A 21511-nucleotide genomic window follows, 5' to 3' on the forward strand; every position below is an offset into this window, starting at 1 on the left:
TTGCACATAATAGGCAAGCACTCTACCATTGAGCTTTATCCCTAGCCCAACATGTACTAATAAATAAAAATTTAAAGCCAAAAAGACCTCAAGGCCTTCCATTCAGTACAAGTGGAAAGTTCCCTGTGCAAGCAGAACATTTTCAAAGTTCAACAAAGAGTACTTTTTTTGGTAGTGGGGAATAAGATATGGAACTTTAGATAGAGCTACATCCCTAGCACTTTTGTTATTTTTATTTAGACATAGGGTCTTTGTAAGTCACTAATTTGTATAGGTCGCCTCAAACTTGCAATTCTCCCTCCTCTGCCTCCTATAGAACTGGAATAACAGGCATGTGCCACCACACCCTGTTCAGGAAGCACTTTTTGAAGATGTCCTTGTGTCTTTTTCTCCCATCCAGTTGTGTACACAAGACAGTATGGAGTACCATGTGTATGTATGTGCGTTCTGTCACTACCATTTCTGCATGACTTAACTCACACTGGTAGGTACCACAGAAGCAGATACCCACACATACACCAGCAGTGACTGAACCTCCACAGATTCCATCTTGTACACTGAGACACATACCCATAAGGACACATAGAAAAACTAAAGCTCAGGCACTCCACTCTTCTTGTCTCTCCCTCTCCACTGGCATATGTACCCTGCACACACCTTATTAGGCCCAGTCTCCCAACCTGGTATAATAAAGAGTAAGGCAACTGTTCTGTGATTCTTCCAAGTCTTGGCCACCACCTAACTAATTTGACAACTCTGCCCTCTTGAAAATGAAAAGAGTAAGTTTGGTATGGGGTAGGCCCAAGGAACAATTTTGAAAGTAGAATCCTGCAAAACCCTGGATAAGGAGAGAACCCTTAGTTGGAGTAGGAACATAGTAGAGAGCTCTCTACCAAGAGACCACAAATCTCTAAAATGGTTGGTGGTCTACATCAGCCCCTCTGTAAGTCAGGCCTGCTCATAGGCCAACTTCAGTGAATTTGTCCATCTGACAAAAAAGTTCCTTTTCTATTCTAATCTTACTATAGAATAAATATTGTCTGTTATTGTGCATTTTAAGCAAAGCAGTATGTAAGTTACTGTACGTATTGTAATCCAACTTAATAGGGATTAAATTGAAGTGATTAAATAACAGGCAGATCAGAAAATATGAATTATACATGGCTGATAGCAGTAAGTTTGCTTGACTGCATTACTGAGCAATCATATTTTCAATGAAGTCTCCATAATCTCTAGTTTCATAAATGATAGTGTGAAATACACATTCTCTGTAAAATTGCAGAATTTTGCTTTCTTTTACCAATAAAAAAATTTTAATGCATGCTTTTTGAGTTGTATACCATTTTTAGAATTTAAGAATAGTCTTACATATAAGCAAGTTAATTTTTCATTTTCAAGAAAAGTTGAGTCATTCTCAATGCAACAGAGAAATGATTTAATATCAAGCTCTCATATAATCTAATATTTTGAGATGAAGTTAAAATATTTTGATATGAAAATAATTTCTTAATTGAATAAAAAAGTTGCTTTCATATCTTGTAAGATAATTGCATTTTCATTATAAATTAATAAGTTGTCCTATTTTTATATCTTTTCATCTTAGGTTCTAATCAGCATGATTTCTTCTTCTGAATTTGGATGAATTCTAGGACATGGGCAGATCAGGTTGTAGACTTCTAAGATTGAAGGCCATGACCTGTATCATGGTGAGCTCACCAAAGCAAATAGTGTTCATGTGATGGTCCTGCAGCAGCCAACCAGTGATATTTCTCGGTGACACCAAGTCCTTGCTGTATAATTTAAGATTCCATAAATCCATTAACTTCCCAATAAATTGTGTCTCTCATTGCTGTGTTAGATGTATATGACTATTTTCTTGTAAATTGTGAATTTTAAGTAAAAATTTCTTAAGATTTCCATATACCAAACATTACTAAACTTAGTATCAAAATATGACCTTTGTACACATGACCATCTACTCATTCATTGTAGTGTGAACATATAAGAAAAGGTAGAGATAAATTCTTTTAAAAGGAATTAAATTAAATTTTCTATACATTTTCTTTAATTCACTTTAATTTTTCTGTTATCTACATCCTATTATAATCTTCATCTCATTTATTTACATCTTAATAATTTTCCTGGTCCAGATGGTTTTGTGTGTTGTTTTCTTAAAACTTTCTACCTTCCATCTAAAATGCTCAATATTAAATTCAGTACCCTAATTAAATCATTTATAATAATTACAGTGAAAAACTATAAGAATGCTAAAAATTTAGTCAATTTTTTAACATTACACATAGTTCATGAATTGTACAGAAATTAAGAGATTTATAAGAAAATTGCATATAAGCTATATTAACTGCCTGTCAATGACTTTAAAAAAGAACTTTTACTTGTGAATGACAATAAAAGATAAATGTTTCATAAGCATATAGTGCATCTGAAAATGTCGTATAATGGGCCTACATATTAAAATACAAAATAAATATGTGATTTGTTCAAATAACTAAATCTGACTTTATAAAATAAATATTTAGATAGGTGGTAAAATGTAAATATTTGACTCAATTCACAGAATTTCATTACTGGCCTTAGAATCAAAGGATCTGGAAAATCATAAACTGACATATGACAATCATGTATATTCCAAAATAATATTATACATAATTAATATGTTGTAATCAATTACTTTAAAGATAGCATGATACTATAGTTACACTTCACTGTTTTAAGACTATTGAGCCCACCCAAACATCATAAAAAGTAATCACAGATTTCTTGCTCAAAATGACATTTGGTGAAAGTGATTTCTTAGATCAGAAGTCTCAACATTGTAAAGATGACAAGTCCCCTAAATATTCATTGCAGTTCCTTTGCAAATTCAAGTTACTTTCATTGTAGAAATTTTCAAGCTGGTTTGAAAAGTCATATAGTAAGGCAGTAGGGGCAAAATAGCCAAAATAATTTTGAACTATACAAAATTGGAGAACTTATATTTCCAAATTTCAACACTCATGACTGAGGTACAAGGAACAAAATTGTGGGGTACTATCATAACAATAGACATTAGTTAAGTAGAATTAAAAATCTAGAAATAAACCACTTCTTATAGAAAATTTTTGAGAAGTGAGTTGAGATTGATGGGGAAAGAGAGCAATATTTCCAACAAATGGTGTCAGGACAACTAGATATCCAAATGCAAATGACATTAGACTCCTTCACACAAAATACAAAAAGGAACTGAAAAATTTATCAAAGACCTACATATAAGAAGTATAAAAATCTTAAAAGGAAACACAAGAATAAATCTTAGTGAGCTCAAGTAAGTCACTGTCTTTTCAGAAATGACTCCAAAGGCACAAGTGAAAAAAAGAAAAAAATAGATAAATTGGACTTGATTGAAATGAAACATTTTACTTCAAACAACTCCACCAAAATAATGAAAAAACACATGGAATGTAAGAATATTTTTTCAAGTAATATATCTCATGAAGGACTTACATATAGAATATATAAAGAATATTTATATCTTAATAATGAAAAGGAAAATAACCCAATTTAAAAATAATGAGAGAATCTAAATAGACTTATACTGAAAAGACTTGCATATGTAAAATACTAAAAGATATTCAAGACCCTTAATCATTAGGGAAATGCAAGTTGAAACCACAATCTGATGTATACCCCCCCCCCCAAAAAAAATAAGAGTCAAAGAGCAACTGCACAGGGGTGTTTATACTGACATTCATACAGCCAAGTGTGGATATAATCCAAGTACCCATCAATTGATAAATGAAAAACAAAATATATATTAATAATATCTAATATTAATTTGCCCACAAGAAGTACAAATGAATGAGTCCAGGGCCTAAGGACAGAAGGTAAGTCCAGATGGTTGGCAGCTCCATTGAGAAACAATAGATTGGACCAGCATGCTAGTCTGAAGAAAAGCCCATGGTTATTGTAAACTACAAAAACAGTGTGTGAGGCCAAGGATATAGCTCAGCAGTGCAGCACCTACCTAGAAAGCATGAGTCTCTGAGTTTGATTCCTAATTTTAAAAATCCCCTTAAAAAGCAGTCTGCAGCTGGGGATTTAGCTCAGTGGTCTCACTGCCTGCTGTGTAAGCACAAGGACCAGAGTTTGATCCCCAGTACCAAATAAAAAAAAAAACCCACATGCTGAATCACTTAAATAATAAAAGAGATTAAAAATGGATCAATGACATGATCTGGTGTTATGGCTTGTATCTAGATATCCCCCCACAATTTCTTGGACTCATAGGCAGGGCTTTTCAGAAGTGGCTGTATTCAGGGTGTGTGAATGTAGATTAAGAATGTGATACTGGGAGTAAGGTTGTGGATAATGGAGACCTACCCTGTGTGTGAGTAGCACCAATCAATAAGCTTGTAGCCTGGATGGAATGTAAATGGATAGAAAGAAGGTAGGCTATGGCTTTTGCTGCCTCCCATCTGCCATGCTATGAATTTTTGATTCTCCTCTTTGAGACCCCCTGCCATGCCACCCTGCTTTGTAGCAAGCTGACTGAACTGAACTATACAAACTGTGAGCTAAAATAAGCCTTTCCTCCTTTAAATTGTGGATGTCTAGTACTATGTCTCATTGACAAAAAAAAAAGTAACTAAGATAATTGGTGAGCTTGAAGTCATAACTTAAAAGTTAATTAATTTAAACAATTATTTACTGAGTTTAAAGAAGATAATAGTTGAAAAGATAGCTGAGCTTAAAAATCAGGTACAAAACATGAATGACTAGTTTAGCAAAGAATTGCAGTCTATGAAATTGAAATCTAGGAAATTGAAATTCTGTTGAAAGTATGGGAAGCAGAAGTGATCAATGTGAGAACAGAGTTACAACTAAAAAGTAAGGCTAATGGTTACCAATTACTAGGAGACATCTTGAAAACAACATAAAAATCCAATAGCTTCTAGATGATGCCAAAAAGAACTAATCTAGGATTAACTGGAATTAGTGAAAAATTTAAAAAGAGCACAAATGGTGTAAAAGACCTGTTTAGAGAAATATCAGAAAACTTTCCAAATATGGAGAATTTAGCATGCAGTTAAGTGAGGCATACACAACCATAGAACCTCTACACAATGCATCACAGATCAAATCTGAGAAATCCAATACAAAGACAGAATCTTACAAGCTGTTAGAATGAAGCAATGAATCACAAAGATACTCAAAACAAACCTTATAGACCATTAAAGCTTGCAGCCAAAGCTTTCTAATTCTAAAAAAAAACAAACAAATACAGCAACAACACAACTACCAACACAGATTGATATATCCTGAAAAGCTATCCTTCAGAATTGATGGAAAAATAAGGACATTTCCAAGATAAAGAACATCTTAGGGAATTCATGACCACCAAGACAGCACTTGAAAATATTCCCAAGGGCATTCTAAAAAGAAAAAATGAACTCAATAATCCCAGAATGTATAGTAGACTCAGTATACCAGGCAAGAAAGCAGCTAACCAGAAGGAGGAGAAAGAATCAGCAACAGAAAAGTAATTAAGTGGCAGAAATAAGTCAATACATGTTATGGCTCGTATAAAGATGCCCCCCCAAATCCCCATTTGCTCTTAGATGAGGCTTTTGGAACGTGACTAGATTATGGGTGTATGATACTGAAACTAAGGATTTGTGGTACTGTATTAGTCCAGTAATTGGTTTATCATAGTTCTGGATGTGAATAATAACACCATCATCCTGAGTGTCAGTTCCAGCACACAAAAGGCTTGTTGACTATATGAGATAAAAGAGAAAGGGAGGCTTGCTGCTCCTGTTTCACATCACTGCCTCCTGCCTCCTCTGGTGTGGACTTTCTCCTCTGTGATGCCCCTCACCATGTCATCCTGTCTTGGAGCTAGCCAACTATGGACTGAAATCTCTACAAACTGTGAGCTAAAATAAACCTTTTCTTCTTTAACTTGTGAGTTTTGAGTATTTTGTCCCAGGAAGAAGAAAAGTAACTAAGACAATGCACTTCAGTAATAACTATCTATGTGAATCAATTCAGTTCTTCAACCAAAAGACAAAAATTGGTCTAATGAATCATGAAACAAAATCCAAATATATGCTGTATGCAAGAAACACATTTAACCCACAAAAAATTTATAAACTCTTGTTTGCTTCAGCAGCAAATATATGAAAATTTGAATGATACAGAGAAAATTTGCATGGCCTCTGTGCAAGAATGACATGCAAATTGTGAAGCATTTCATTTTTTAAAATGTTTATACATTAAAAATCAAAGGATAAAAACAATATTCCATGCAACAGAAATCCCTAAACTTACAGCAATAGCTATTTTATTTTCAAACAAATTGGACTTCAAGCCAAAAACTGATCAGAAGATGGAAAGAAGCTCACTACATATTGGCTAACTGAACAATTCATAGGAAGCGATAACAATTATAAACATATGCACCATACACTGTTTGCATTCAACTTCATAAAACAAACCATACTGGGCAAAAAAGACCAGATAAACATCAAAACAATTATAGTAAGGTAACTCAATACCACATAGCCACAAATACAGAGATAAACTAGACAAAAAATCAACAAAGAGGCCAAGGGTAGTGGCTCACACCAGTGATCCCAGCATCAGGAATTTGAGGCAAGTGGATGGCCATGAGTTTGAGGCCAGCCTGAACTACATAGCAAGACCCTATCTAGAAAAAAATCAACAAAGAAATATCAGAGCTGAACAAAACATTTTTTATTTATATATATTTATTGGTACATTTTAGGTATAAAATACATTTACATTTATCATTGGGTGTTTGTACCAGAACATGATGTATCTTAGTTCTTATTTTTTCTCCCATTACCTGTGCACCCTTCACTCACTCCACGCTTTCCTATTTACAGAGTTTGATTCCATTTTTTTTTCTTTCTCATAAGTTTTCCTTTCTCTTCTTCCCTTTCCCCTTCACCTCCCACCATACACAAACCCTTGGACCTTTTCTTATATCAAATTATCAATTATTCATTTTAATCATTTTCATCCTTATATACACTTTCAATTTCTCACACTAGAGAAACTATTCAGTATTTACACAGGTGTGTCCTATTTATTTCACTTAAGAGTATGGCCTCAATATGCATCCATTTAGCTATAAATGTCTCTAGTTTCTCATTCTTTAATCCATTTTATAAAAAAACCACATCTTCTTTATCCAGTTTCCAGTTGATGGGCACTTAGGCTGTTTCCAAGCTTTAGCTATTACAAACTGTGTCGCTATAAATGTAGGTGCACATATATCACTGTGACATGATTCTTTTTAATTCTTTGGGGAAGATTCCCAGTAGGGGAATAGCTGGGTCAAATGGGACCTGCAGTCCTAGTTCTTTGAGGTATCTCCATACTGATTTCCACAGTGGTTGCACCAATATACATTCCCATCAACAATGGAGAAGGGTTCCTTTCTCTCCACACCCCAGCCAGCATTTGTTACTGGTTGATTTCTTGATAGCAGCCATTCTTTGTGGGGTGAGGTGGAATCTCAGTATTGTTTTCATCTGCATCTCACGAATGACCAGTGATCTTGAACATTTTTTCATATATTTATTTGCTGTTTTTACTTCTTTGTCTGAGAAATGTCTGTTCATTTTGGATGCCCATTTTTGAATTGGGTCTTTGAATTTGGGGGGTCTGATTTTTTTTCAGTTCTTTATATATTCTTGATAGTAGACCTTTGTCTAAAGTGCAGCTGCTAAAAATTTCTTCCCACATTGTAGGTTGTCTCTTAGCTCTGTTGGTAGTTTCTCTTGCAGTCCGGAAGCTTTTTAATAAGATGAGATCCCAGTTGTTGATTCTTTGTGCTAGCTCCCATGCTACTGAAGATTTTGAACAAAACATTTTTAAAAAATGAACTTAATATCTTGTCCCACCAAGCAACCACAGAATATGTGTTGTTCTCAGTAGCATATGGAACTTGCTCCAGAATAGACCCCATAGTAATCCCAAGGCATGTATTAATAAATGCAAAACAATTGAAATTGTCCTGTGGATGTTATCAAAATATAGCATGAGTAAACTAGAAATATGGCAAAAGAAATAATAAAAATTATGAAAATAAATACACTCCTTAATAATCAGTGCATAACAGAAGAAATCAATAAAGAAATTAGATAGTCCTGTGGGACTGTATGATTCAAAATTCAATTATTCCCCTAGCCTCTGTTGTGTTTAAAATTTAATGGTTAGAATGTGCTTGTTAGTCTTGAGATAGTAGATAAAATCTGTAACAAAGCAAAGTTCCTAAGTAAATCATTCAACCCCTTGTTTGTCCGGAGAATGAAAATTCCCGGACCCACTATCAGTAGAACAATCCATCACTGAGTCTGCTGACCATCAGTACGTGACGATCGTGACCATATGGTCGTGACCATTACTGTGTGTGTCTGCTGACCATCAGTACGTGACAGTCGACCACCAACCTTTGTTCCTTTTTTTCCATGAATCTACATGTTAACCTCCCCCTCAACCCCCTATAAAAACAGCCTCGGACTCTGAGCCAGTTGCCTCTCTTAGCTACTTTGCTTTGGGAGTGCCATCTGGCCAGACTAATAAAGGTCTGTTTTATTTTCCAACTTGTCCGGTGTGTTCCTTCCCGGGTGTTCGTCGCTGCAGTCAGCTCCTTGGAGCATTTGGTAAGGCCCTCGGTCTTACAGTCCCTTGAATCAAATGATAATACTAATTTAGCACACTAGTACCTGTGGGACACAATTAAGGCAGCCTTATGAGAGAAGATTGTGGCTTTGAATGCCCACATCAGAAAAAGAGTGTGTACAAATAAATACCCTAATGATGTACTTCAAGATCCTAGAATAAAAAGAGCAATACAAATCCAAGTTAGTACAAAGGAAGAAATTATAAACATCTGAACAAAAGTTAATGAAATTGAGGCTAAATTAGCAATACAAAGAAACAAAGAATCATAGAGCTGGGTTTTTGAAAGACTGAACAAAGTAGATAAACCCTAGCCAAACTTACAAAAAAATGAAAGAACACATCTATACCAATGCAATTAAAAATGCAAAAGAGAAAAATCCAAGAAGACACTGAGGAAATTAGGATTATTTGTAACTACTTTGAAAACCTGTACTCCAATAAGATGGAGAATCAAGAAGAAATAAACAGATTCCTAGATACACATGAATTACCAAAACTGAACCAAGAAGCCATGAAAACAATGAATAAATCAATAACAGACAATGAAATTGAAGCAGAAATAAAAAGCCTGCCAACTAAGACAAGTCCAGGCCCTAACTGATTCATCACTGAATTGTACTGTGGGACTGTATGATTCAAAATTCAATTACTCCCCTAGCCTCTGTTGTGTTTAAAAATTAATGGTTAAAATGTGCTTGTTAGTTCTGGGATAGTAGATAAAATCTGTAGCAAAACAAAGTCCCTAAGTAAATTATTCAACCCCTAGTTTGTCCAGAGAACGAATGTTCCCGGACCCACTGTCAGTAGAGCAATCCATCAATATGTCTGCTGACCATCAGTACGTGACAGTCGACCACTAACCTTTGTTCCTTTTTTCTCGTACATCTACATGTTAAACTCCCCCTCAACCTCCTATAAAACAGCCTCGGACTCTGAGCCAGTTGCCTCTCTTAGCTACTTTGCTTTGGGAGTGCCATCTGGCCAGACTAATAAAGGTCTGTTTTATTTTCCAACTTGTCCAGTGTGTTCCTTGCCGGGTGTTCGTCGCTGCAGTCAGCTCCTCAGAGTGTTTGGTAAGGCCCTTGGTCTTACAGTACAAGAACTTCAAGGAAAATCTAATACCAATATTCCTCAACTCTTTAATTAAATTCAGTAGGAAGGAATATGTAGGGAACAGGGGAAGGGGACATTATCAGAACCTCTGCAGTGAGTCCTGGTCTCCTGCGAGCCACAGCAGCACACAGTGAATTACAGGAAAGGTAGAAAAATGAGACTGAGAAGAAGCTGAGCTTTGGGTCTGATCAGTGCTGCTCTGGGCAGCAAAGAAGAATGCCCCCCTAGCTTGCAGCACCTTTTATTCAGTACATGGGGAAACAAATGTAACAAGTGAAATATAGAGTTCAATAGTTCACATTGGGATAAACAAGGTGTAACAAAAGCCTGGGGGGCAGTGGAAATCTAAGAACAATGAGGAACTATGCAGATGGAGATTTGGTTCCTCCCTGGCATCTCCCGAAGGTGTGGTCTTGTCCTGGAGATTACAGCATCCGGGGATCACTGAGGTCTCAGTTGTGACCAGAGGCCAAAATGCAGTTATGTCTGGAATGTCCTAGCTGGGCTGTAGGCAGGAGAACTAGGCCTACTCAAATGATTTTTCCCTAGAATTATGTAGCATTGCTCCCAACAGGAATATTCCTAAATTGATTCCTGGATGCTAGCAGTACCCTGATTTCAAAATCAGAGGAAAAATAAAGAAGAAAACTATAGGCCAATCTCTTTATTGAACATAGACACAAAAATCCTCAATAAAATAGTAACAAACAGAATGCAAAAATATCACCCAAAAGATCATACTTCAAGACCAAGTGTGCTTTTTCCCAGGGATGCAAGTATAGTTTAACCTATGCAAATCAATCAATGCAATACATCACATAAATAAGAGCAATGATACAAATCAAAGGATCATCTCAATAGTTGCAGAAAAGGTCTTTGATAAAAGCTAATGTCAATTCAAGATAAAAATTCTGAAGAAAATAGGAACTTTATCTCAATCTGATAAAGGCCATTTATAGCAAACATCATATTAAATGGTGCAAAACTAAAAACTTTCCCTCTAAAATTGGGAACAAAGCATGATTTCCACTGTCACTACTCCTGTTCAATACAGTATTCAAATAATTAGGCAGAGCAATCAGGAAAGGGAAAAAATAGAAGGGATATGTGTAGGAAAGGAAGAAAACAAATTATCATCATTTGCAGAAGATATGATCTTCTACATAAAAGAACCAAAAAATTCAACCAAAAGATCACTTTAATTAATAAACAAATTCAGTACTATAGCAGGATATGAAATCAACACATAAAAATCAATAGCATTCCTGTACACCAATAATGAAATCACCAAGAAAGGAATTAGGTAAATAATACTATTCACAATACAACTAAGAAAAACTAAATACCTAGTAATTAACCAACCCAAGAGATTAAAAAGACCTCTACAATAAAAACTATGATGCTCTGAGAAAGGAGATAGAAAAGGACATTAGAAAACAAAAAGATACATTCTGTTCCTGGATATGTAGGACCAATACTGACAAATGATCATATTGCCAAAATTTGTCCACAAATTTAGCACAATCCCAATCCAAATACCAGTTTCCTTCCTCAGAGAACTAGATGAAACAAACCTAAAATTTATATGGAACAACAAGAAACGCAGAATAATAAAAGCAATCCTGGTAAATAAGAGCAAAGCAGGAGACATCACAATCACAGACTTCAATTTATACTATAAAGTTCTGGCAATAAAAACAGCGTGGTACTATCACAAAAACAGACATGTGGGTCAATGAAATAGAATAGAGAATGCAGAAAAAAAGCCCAAATACATTTGGCTATCTTATATTTGACAAAAGGGACAAAAACATATGCTGGAGAAGATAGCCTCTTTAGCAAATTGTGCTGGGAAAATGGGCTAAGCATCTGCAAAGAACATATCTAGACCTATAATTGTCAACATATACTAAAGTAAAACTAAAATGCATCAAATATATAAATATTAAAAGAAACATTCTACTGGGAGATAAATTACATAAAACTCTTTAAGACACTGGCATAAGCATGGCCTTTCTGGAAAAAAAATCCCAATTCTACAATAAATGACATAAAGAATTGACCAATGTTATCATATCAAAGGCAAAAGCTTCTGCAAAGCAAATGAAACAATCAGCAGAGTGAAGAGAATATGTATAGAATGGGAACAATGTTTTGCCAGCTATTACATGAATAGAGAACTAATATCTAGAATATATAAAGAACTCAGAAAAATTAGACCTGCTAACATTAAAGACAACATTTAAAAATTGACGACGGAAATGAATACACACTTCTCAGAAGAGGAAGTATGGATGAAAGAAAGTTCACCATCTCTGACAATTAGAGAAATGTAAATTAAAACAAAACTGAGATTCAAACTTAATCTAGAAAGTATGGCTATCAAGAAATCATAAGCACTTCTCTGTGTGACTAGCCAGGGGCGCCAGCATAAGCAGGTGACACAAGCAGTGTGAAGCTCCCCGGCTTCATTCCAGGCCCCGCCCATGCCATGGTGAGTTCCCAGGTGCGGCTTGGAGCCCTGCTCCCATCCGATGCTCCACCTAGCAGTGCCAGTCCCACCCCCTGCCACCCCTGCCTCTGGCCTTCCAGCTGTTCTGCTACCTGGTCCCACACTACAGAGGCACAGGGGATTATGAAGGCCCTTGTCCTGAGCGCCACAAGATAGAGCAGAAGTTAGTAACAGAAAGAGGGCTTCTCAGGCTCCTCAATGAAAACTGAAGCTCAGAGGAAAAGTAAAGAGAATCTCTACAATAAAGGCACACCAGACCACCGTATTTGGTAAGTTGGAGGGATCATCACCTAGGACCATTTCTTCCGATCAAAACCTGCACTATTTTCAGGGGAAGGGCAACTGGAACCTGTACTAGAACTTTGCAGGGTTCAACCCTGCAGGAGGACAGGGAGCTAAACTTGGGAATAGCAGTCAGAAATCTGCCTGAATCTCACAGGTCTGCTGCTGGCTTGCTGAGACTCATTGACTCGTATATACACATGGATGCCTACATTGCCTACTGTGACAGCAGAGACATATCCTGAAAGAGGCCCATCATTTTTATTTTTTGCTATTTGCAAAAAAGAAGAAAATTTTTTTTCTCTTATTTTTAATTCTTAATTTTTACTTTTTTCTACTCTTTTCAAATTTTTACTTTTCTTTCTTTTCTTTCTTTTATCTTTACTTTTTCTCACTCACTCTCTCATTCTCTTGCTGTCCTACATTGCTCTTCATCTCCCCATTTGTGCCTTTCCACACTGAATTCAGATTTCTCCTTTATTTTTCTTTTCTTCTCTATTTCCTTCTCTTGATTATCATTAGTTTTAAAGGAAAGTAAATATGGTATCTAGCCTCCCTGTTGCTGTTAGGTGATTCTGTTCACATCTTTGTTCGTTCATTCTGCCTATTCCTCCTGCCTTTAACAACTTCTTAAAATTTGTGTGATTTTCCTGTGTCTTCTGGGCTTACCGCTAATCTTTCCTGACCTTTCCACCTGTCCCTCCCTCCACAACTCCTTCTAACTCCCCACCCCAAAGGGGAAAGATGCTATATTGAAGAGTTTATTCATGATACACAAATGTTGGGTCAGTCCTTGGTTTTAATTTAATTCACATAGTTAAATGTTACAGATTAATAACTACCACAAATTGTCATTTTCTAAGCTGTACTTGAGGCTATGGTATTGCTGATGGCATTATTTGGGCTAACATGTTGTGACTGATCTAATCAGCTTTTCTTCCTGGTATAGGGAAAATAAAATAGTGACAGAGTCATTTGAGTCTCAAAACCTAAACACAAGCTATATCTGGAAGACATTTCTGAAAAGCAATCATTCCACAAGGGTTGTAAACACAAGCAAAAAAGATACCTACAATAAGCAATTTTGAAATGTCAACCCAGAATTAAACCAAGGACAGTACCAAACAAAAAAAAATGAGAAGACATTTAAGTAAGCCACAAATGCAGGCTTCTGTGCCACAAAAGGGCAATTCTGGGAGAAATGAGGTGGAAAAGATTGATAATCAGCCACCTGGACACCCTGAATTCATAGCACAGGAAGTAACAAAGCACATGCATGAGGCTCTAGAAAAATTCAAAGCAGAAATAATCTGCCAGATAAATACAGACATGGTGAGCAGAATGAAAGACATCATTAGAGGCTCTAGATCAGAAACAGGTAAGAAAATAGATGAGATCAGAAACATGCTGGAAGTCATGAATGCCCAGCATAAGAAAGAAATGGAAACTATGATCTCCCAACATAAGAAAGAAATGGAATCCATGAAACAGATTCAAACAGATATTCAGGAGATTAAAAACTCCACTGAAAGCATGCAGAGCAGACTAAGAGAATCTGAAGACAGAATATCAGATATAGAAGACAGGCTTGTGGTTAAGGACCATGAAAACAGTGATTTCTTAAAGATAGTAAGGGAGCATGAGAAATCAATCCAACGGCTGCTAGATGATGTAAAGAAGAATAACATAAGACTGACAGGAGTCCAAGAAAAAACAGGAGAAAGTACAATTGACATAAAAAACTGTTCACAGAAGTAACAGCAGAAAACTTCCGAGACAGAGGTAAAGAATTGGACATACACATAAATGAGGCATATAGAATTCCAACTAGCCATAACCAAAAAAACCTGCACCAAGACATATAATAGTCAAGATCCCAGAAACCCAACAGAAGAACAAAATTCTACCGGCAGGGAGAGAAAAGAAACAAAGGAAAGGCCATCAGAATCATGGCAGATTTCTCAACACAAACCCTCAAATCAAGGAGAGCCTTGAGTGAAGTATTTCAAGCCCTAAAAGAAAATAACTTCCAACCTAGACTGTCATATCCTGCAAAATTATCTTTCAAAATTAATGGGGAAATTAGATACTTTCATGACAAAGAACACCTGAGAAATTTCATGAACACCAAACCAACACTCCAAACAATTCTAAGCAATATCCTAAAAAAAGACAATGAAGGTCACAACTCCATGAGGCCCAACAGAGACAAGGTAAGACACTAAAGGGAAAGGGGGGAAAATAAGAAATAAAAGAGCCAACAACAGTAAAACATCATGACAAGGATGAATCAATATCTTTCAATTTTAACTATCAATGTTAATGGCCTCAATTCACCAATCAAAAGAAATAGACTGACAGAATAGATGAAGAAGCAAAATCCAGCAATATGCTGTATACAAGAAACACACCAAACCCAAAAGGAAATTCATAGACTAAAAGTAAAAGGATGGAAAACAGTTCTCCATGTAACAGGAACCCAGAAAAAAGCAGGTGTAGCAATCTTATTTGCAGACAAAGTAGATTTCAAACCAAAACTAATTAAGAGAGATAAAGATGGGCACTACATCCCTGTGAAGGGAACAATCCAAGAGGAAGAGATGACAATCCTAAATATATATGCACCAAATACGAATGCCCCCAATTATACAAAACAAATATTATTGGACATGAAAAACCAAATAAGCACTAATACAATTGTAGCAGGGGACCTCAACACCGCTCTATCACAAATAGATCATCTAGAAAAAAAATTAACAATGAAATTCTAGAACTGAACCCAGCTACTGAACAAATGGACTTAATAGATGTTTACAGAGTGTTCCACACCACAAAATTGGAATGCACATTCTTTTCAGCTGCATACGGGTCATTCACCAAAATAGATCACATGCTAGCTCATAGGACATATCGAAGTAAATGTAAAAGAATTGAAGTTATCCCCTGTATATTATCAGACCGTAGTGCAATAAAATTGGAGATCAATAACATAAGAAACTGCAAAACTCTGACAAACACATGGAAATTGAATAACAATCTCCCAAATAACCAACAGGTCACAGAGGAAATTAAAGAAGAAATAAGACAGTTTCTATAAGTAAATGATAATGCCAGTACAACATACAGGAATCTGTGGGACACAATGAAAGCAGTTCTACATGGGAAATTCAAAGCAGTGAATGCCCATATTAGGAAAACAGAGAGAACTCAGTTAAATAAACTAATGCAGAACCTCAAGCTCCTAGAAAAAGAAGATATAGAAATTCTACACACCCCAATAACAATGAGTGAAATTGAAAATGTAATAAAAAATTTACCAACAAAAAAAGACCAGGTCCTTATGGCTTCATGGCAGAATTCTGCAAGACATTCAAAGAAGAACTATTGCCATTACTCTTTAAACTCATCAAGGAAATTGAAAGGGAAGCAAGGCTTCCAAATTCATTCCTGGAAGCAAGTGTTACTTTCATTCCAAAACCAGGGAAAGACCCAACCAAAAAGAGAACTACAGATCAATCTCCCTAATGAACATAGATGCAAAAATCCTCAACAAGATACTGGCAAACAATACAGAGGGTGATCAAGAAGATCATACACCCTGACCAAATCAGGTTTATCCCAGGGTTGCAAGGATGGTTCGACATCCATAAATCAATAAATGTAATACACTATATTAACAGAGTCAAGGACAAAAACCATATGGTCATCTCAATAGATGCAGAAAAGGCATTTGACAAAATCCAACACTCATTCATGATAAAAAATCTGCAGAAAATTGGAATAGAAGTTCTTTATGTCAACCTGATTAAGGCTATCTATGAAAAAACAACAGCCAACATCATACCAAATGGTCAAAAACTGAAAACTTTCATGCTAAAATCAGGAACAAGACAAGGATGCCCACTATCAATACTCCTGTTCAATATTGTTCTGGAAACATTAGCCATAGAAATTAGACAAGAGAAAGAAATAAAAGAAATAAAGATAGGAAAGGAAGAATTGAAATGGTCATTATTTGCTGGTGATATGAAGCTTTACATTGAAGATCCAAATAACTCAGCCAAAAGCCTTCTAGACCTAATTGAAAGATTCAGTAGAGTAGCTGGATACAAAGTCAACACTCAGAAAACAACAGCCTTCTCATACACAAATAGCAGACCCATTGAGAGGGAAATTCAGGAAATAATTCCTTTTACAATAGCATCTAAAAAATGAAATATCTAGGAATCAATCTATCAAAGGAAGCAAAAGACCTATACACTGAAAACTACAACATTCTGAGAAAGGAGATCAAAGAGGATATAAGAAAATGGAAAGGTATTCCTTCTTCCTGGGTAGGAAGAACCAATATAGTGAAAATGGCCATACTTCCAAAACTACTGTATAGATGTTATGCAATGCCAATTGAAATTCTATCAATATACTTCACAGAACTAGAGAAAACAATCCAAAAATTCATTTGGAAACAGAAGAAACCTAGAATAGCAAAAGCATTTCTAGGCAACAGAGACATGCCTGGGGGTATCACAATCCCCAACTTGAAACTATACTGCAAACTTCTATGATAAAAACAGCATTGTACTGACAAAGAAACTGACCTGAAGATAAGTGGACTAGATTAGAAGATGCAGAACAACTCCAGACATATTCAGCAACCTCATCTTTGACAAAGGTGCCAACCACCCTCATTGGAGAAAAGATAGCCTATTTAATAAATGGTGTTGGAAAAACTGGATTTTAAGCTGTCAAAGATTAAAACTATATGCATACCTATCACCATGCACTAAACTAAGACTGAAGTGGATTAAATATCTAAATATTAAGACAGAAACACTAAACCTGCTGGAAGATAAGTTAGGTAGAACTCTTAATGACATTGGCATAGGAAAAGACTTCATGAACAAATCTTCAGTAGCACAGGAGGTACCACAAAGAATCAACACCTGGGATCTCATCATATTAAAAAGTGTAGAGCCTGCTGCACACAGGAAGGTCTGTGCATCCCCTACCGAGGTCCTGAGTCATGCAGAAGACACCGAATCACCCTGCTGCAAACAGGCAGCCACCTGGTTCCACACTACAAAGATGCAGAGGACACCAGACAACCAGAAAAAGGTACTGAGTCCCGCTGTTCCTGGCCCAGAGGTAAGGGCTTCTGAGCCGTTGTCTCACTGCTCCTGATCCAGAGGAAGGGGCTCCCCGGTCACCATCCCTCCTGCTGTTCCCAGCCCAGAGGAAAGGGCTTTTGGGTCACTTTCTGTTCTGCTGCTCCTGGCCTAGAGGAAGGGGGTTCCAGGCCATCATCCCTCCTACCACTCCCGGCCCAGAGGGAGGGGCTTCTGAGCCACCATTCCACTGCTCCTGGGCCAGGAGCTAACAGCCCCCACCCTAGTTGAAATGAGAAAACATGTAAATAAGTCTCCAATCCAGACTTCCAGATCACCTACAGAAACCCCAAGAGAAATGAGATGGAACACTCTGATACTCAAACACCTGGACCCACTGAACTGGCAACAAAAGGGGATCTGGAAAAAATGAAATCAGAAATGATTTCTCAGATAACAGGAGAAATTGTGCCCCTAATGCAAGACATGATTAATAAATCTAGAGAGGAGATCAGGAACATGATGGAATCCCAACATAAGAAACAAATGGAACCCATAAAACAGATGCAAATAGATGAAAACTCCATTGAAAGTCTACACAGCAGAATGAGCCAATGTGAGGACAGAATTTCAGATATGGAAGATAAGATTGCAATTAGTGACCAGGAAAAGAAAAATTAGTTCAAAATTATAAGAGAACATGAGAAATCAATCCAGCAGCTATTGGTGATGCAAAGGAGAATAACATAAGACTGATTGGGCTCAATGAAGAAACAGGAGAGAGTGCAGATGACATAAAAAAATCTCTTCACAGAAATAATGGAAGAAAATGTCCCAATCATGAGAAAACAGCTTGACATACAGATAAGTGAGGCATATAGGACTCTAAATAGTCTTGATAAAAAAAAAATCTACACATAGGCATATAATTATTAAGATTCCAGAAACACAACAGAAGAACAAAGTTCTGCAAGCAGTCAGAGAAAAGAAACAAATCACATACAAAGGAAAGCCCATCAGAATCACAGCACATTTCTCAACACAAACCATCAAGGCAAGAAGAGCTTGGAGTGACATATTCCAAGCCCTAAAAGAAAACAGCCTCCAATCCAGATTGAGGTACCCAGCAAAACTATCTTTCAAAATGGATGGAGAAATAAGATACTTTCATGACAAAGAGCACCTTAGGAACTTTGTGAATACCAAACCAGCACTCCAAAGAATTTGACACAATATCCTAGGAAAAGACATTGAGGATCACAACCCCAGGAAGCAAAGCAGAATGAACCCATCTGGCATGACAAGAAATTAAATGTAAAGGGGGAGAACCCAACAAAAAGAAAAAGTCATGGCAATGACAAGTCAATACATTTCAGTTAGAACCATCAATGTTAATGGTCTCAATTCAACAATCAAAAGAAATAGACTGGCAGAACGGATCAAGAAGCAAAATCCAACAATATGCTTCATACAAGAAACACACTTAATTCAAAAGGAAACTCATAGACTGAAAGTTAAAGGGTGGAAAACAATACTCCATGCAATGGGAGCCCGAAAAAAAGCAGGAGTAGCTATCCTCTTGGCAGATCAAGTAGATTTCAAACGAACACTGATTAAAAGAGACGAAGAAGGACACTACATCCTTGTAAAGGGAAGAATCCAAGAGGAAGAGATGACAATCACAAATATCTATGCACCAAACACTAGTGCACCCAACTATATAAAACAAATACTAACGGACATGAAAAGTCATATATGCACTAATACAATTGTAGTGGGGGACCTCAACACCCCACTGTCACAAATAGATAGATCAACTAGACTAAAAATAAGTAATGAAATACTAGAACTCAATCAAACTCTTGAACAAATGAACTTAACAGATGTTTACAGAGTCTTCCACCCTACAAAATCAGAATACACATTCTTTTCAGCTGCACATGGGACATTCTCAAAAATAGACCACATACTCACACTTAGAACATGTTTAAGTAAGTGCAAAGGAATTGAAGTTATCCCCTGTGTATTATCAGACCATAGTGCGATGAAACTGGAGATCTATAGCAAAAGAAACTTGAAAAATTTCATAAACTCGAGAAAATTGAACAACACACTTCTGAATAACCAATGGGTCACAGAGGAAATTGAAGGAGAAATCAGCCAGTTCCTTCAATTGAATGACAATACAACATATCGGAATCTATGGGATACAATGAAAGCAGTCTTATGAGGGAAATTCATAGCAGTGAATAAGCATATTAGGAAAACAGAAGGAGCCCAATTAAACAACCTGATGCTGAACCTCAAGCTTCTAGAAAAAGAAAAGCAGGACAACCCCAAAGCTCATAGAAGGGAGAAAATTATAAAGATCAGAGGAGAAATCAATGCAATGGAGACTAAGAGAATGATACAAAAAATCAATGAAGCCAAGAGTTGGTTCTTCAAAAGAATCAACAAAATTGACAAACCTTTAGCCAACCTTGTCAGAAAAAGGAAAGAAAAGGCCCAAATCCATGCAATTAGGAATGAAAAGGGTGAAATTACAACAGACCCAGCAGAAATCCAGATGATCATCAATACCTACTTCCAGAACCTATACACCAATAAGATGGACAACACAGAAGAAATGGACAGATTCCTAGATACATATGAATTACCAAAGTTGAACGAAGATGACCTAAAAATTCTGAACAACCCACTATCAACCAATGAAATTGAAAATGTTATTAAATATTTATCAACTAAGAAAACCCCAGGCCCTGATGGCTTCACTGCTGAATTCTACAAGACATTTAGAGAGGAACTGCTGCCACTACTGTTTAAACTCTTCAATGAAATTGAAAGGGAAGCAATACTCCCAAATTCATTCCTGGAAGCAAGCATCATCTTGATCCCCAAAGCAGAGAAAGACCCAACTGAAAAAGAGAACTATAGACCAATCTCACTAATGAACATAGATGCAAAAATCCTTAATAAGATACTGGCAAACAGAATGCAGAAGATGATCAAGAAGATCATACACCCTGATCAAGTGGGATTCATCCCAGGGATGCAGGGATGGTTCAATATATGCAAATCAGTCAATATAATACACTATATCAATAGAGCCAAGGACAAAAACCATATGATTATCTCCATAGATGCAGAAAAAACATTTGACAAAATCCAAAATGCATTTATGATAAAAACCCTACAAAAATTGGAATAGATGGTCTCTACCTCAAGCTGATAGAAGCCATCTATGAAAAACCAACAGCCAATATCATACTAAATGGTCAAAAACTGAAATCCTTCACACTAAATTCAGGAACAAGACAAGGATGTCCGCTATCACCACTCTTGTTCAATATAGTTCTGGCAACCTTAGCCAAGGCAATTAGACAAGAGAAAGAAATAAAAGGAATACAGATAGGTAATGAAGAAGTCAAATTGTCATTATTTGCAGATGACATGATATTCTATATAGAAGACCCCAAGACCTCCACCAAAAGTCTTCTAGACTTAATAACCAAATTCAGTCAATTATCTGGTTACAAGGTCAACACACAAAAATCAATAGCTTTCCTCTACACCAATGACAGACTCACTGAGAGAGAAAAAGGGCAAATAATTCCTTTCACAAGAGCTTCCAAAAAAACTGAAATACCTAGGAATCATCCTAACAAAAGAATTCAAAGACCTCTTCTCTGAAAACTATGGCCCTCTGAAAAGAGAGATTGAAGATGATATCAGAAAATGGACAGACATCCCCTGCTCCTGAGTAGGAAGGATTAATATAGTGAAA

General features: G+C 36.4%; 1 protein-coding gene and 1 non-coding gene across 2 annotated transcripts in view; both read left to right on the plus strand.

The window, feature by feature from the left end:
* Window positions 1-1859, plus strand: part of Nbdy (negative regulator of P-body association) — a 62156-nt gene extending 60297 nt beyond the window's left edge. Inside the window, exon 3 of the mRNA XM_021251255.2 lies at window positions 1604-1859. The gene's annotated coding sequence lies outside the window, so the exon portion shown is untranslated. The remainder of the gene's footprint in view (window positions 1-1603) is intronic.
* A 4301-nt stretch (window positions 1860-6160) lies between these two features.
* Window positions 6161-6262, plus strand: LOC147828793 (U6 spliceosomal RNA). Its single transcript, XR_015450122.1, has one exon. It is a non-coding gene; the product is annotated as a U6 spliceosomal RNA (small nuclear RNA).
* The last annotated feature ends 15249 nt before the right edge of the window (window positions 6263-21511 follow it).

The sequence above is a fragment of the Heterocephalus glaber genome, unplaced genomic scaffold (assembly GCF_053883595.1).
Source record: "Heterocephalus glaber isolate CG9 unplaced genomic scaffold, H.glaber_assembly_v1.0 deba00000936, whole genome shotgun sequence".
NCBI lineage: Eukaryota > Metazoa > Chordata > Mammalia > Rodentia > Bathyergidae > Heterocephalus > Heterocephalus glaber.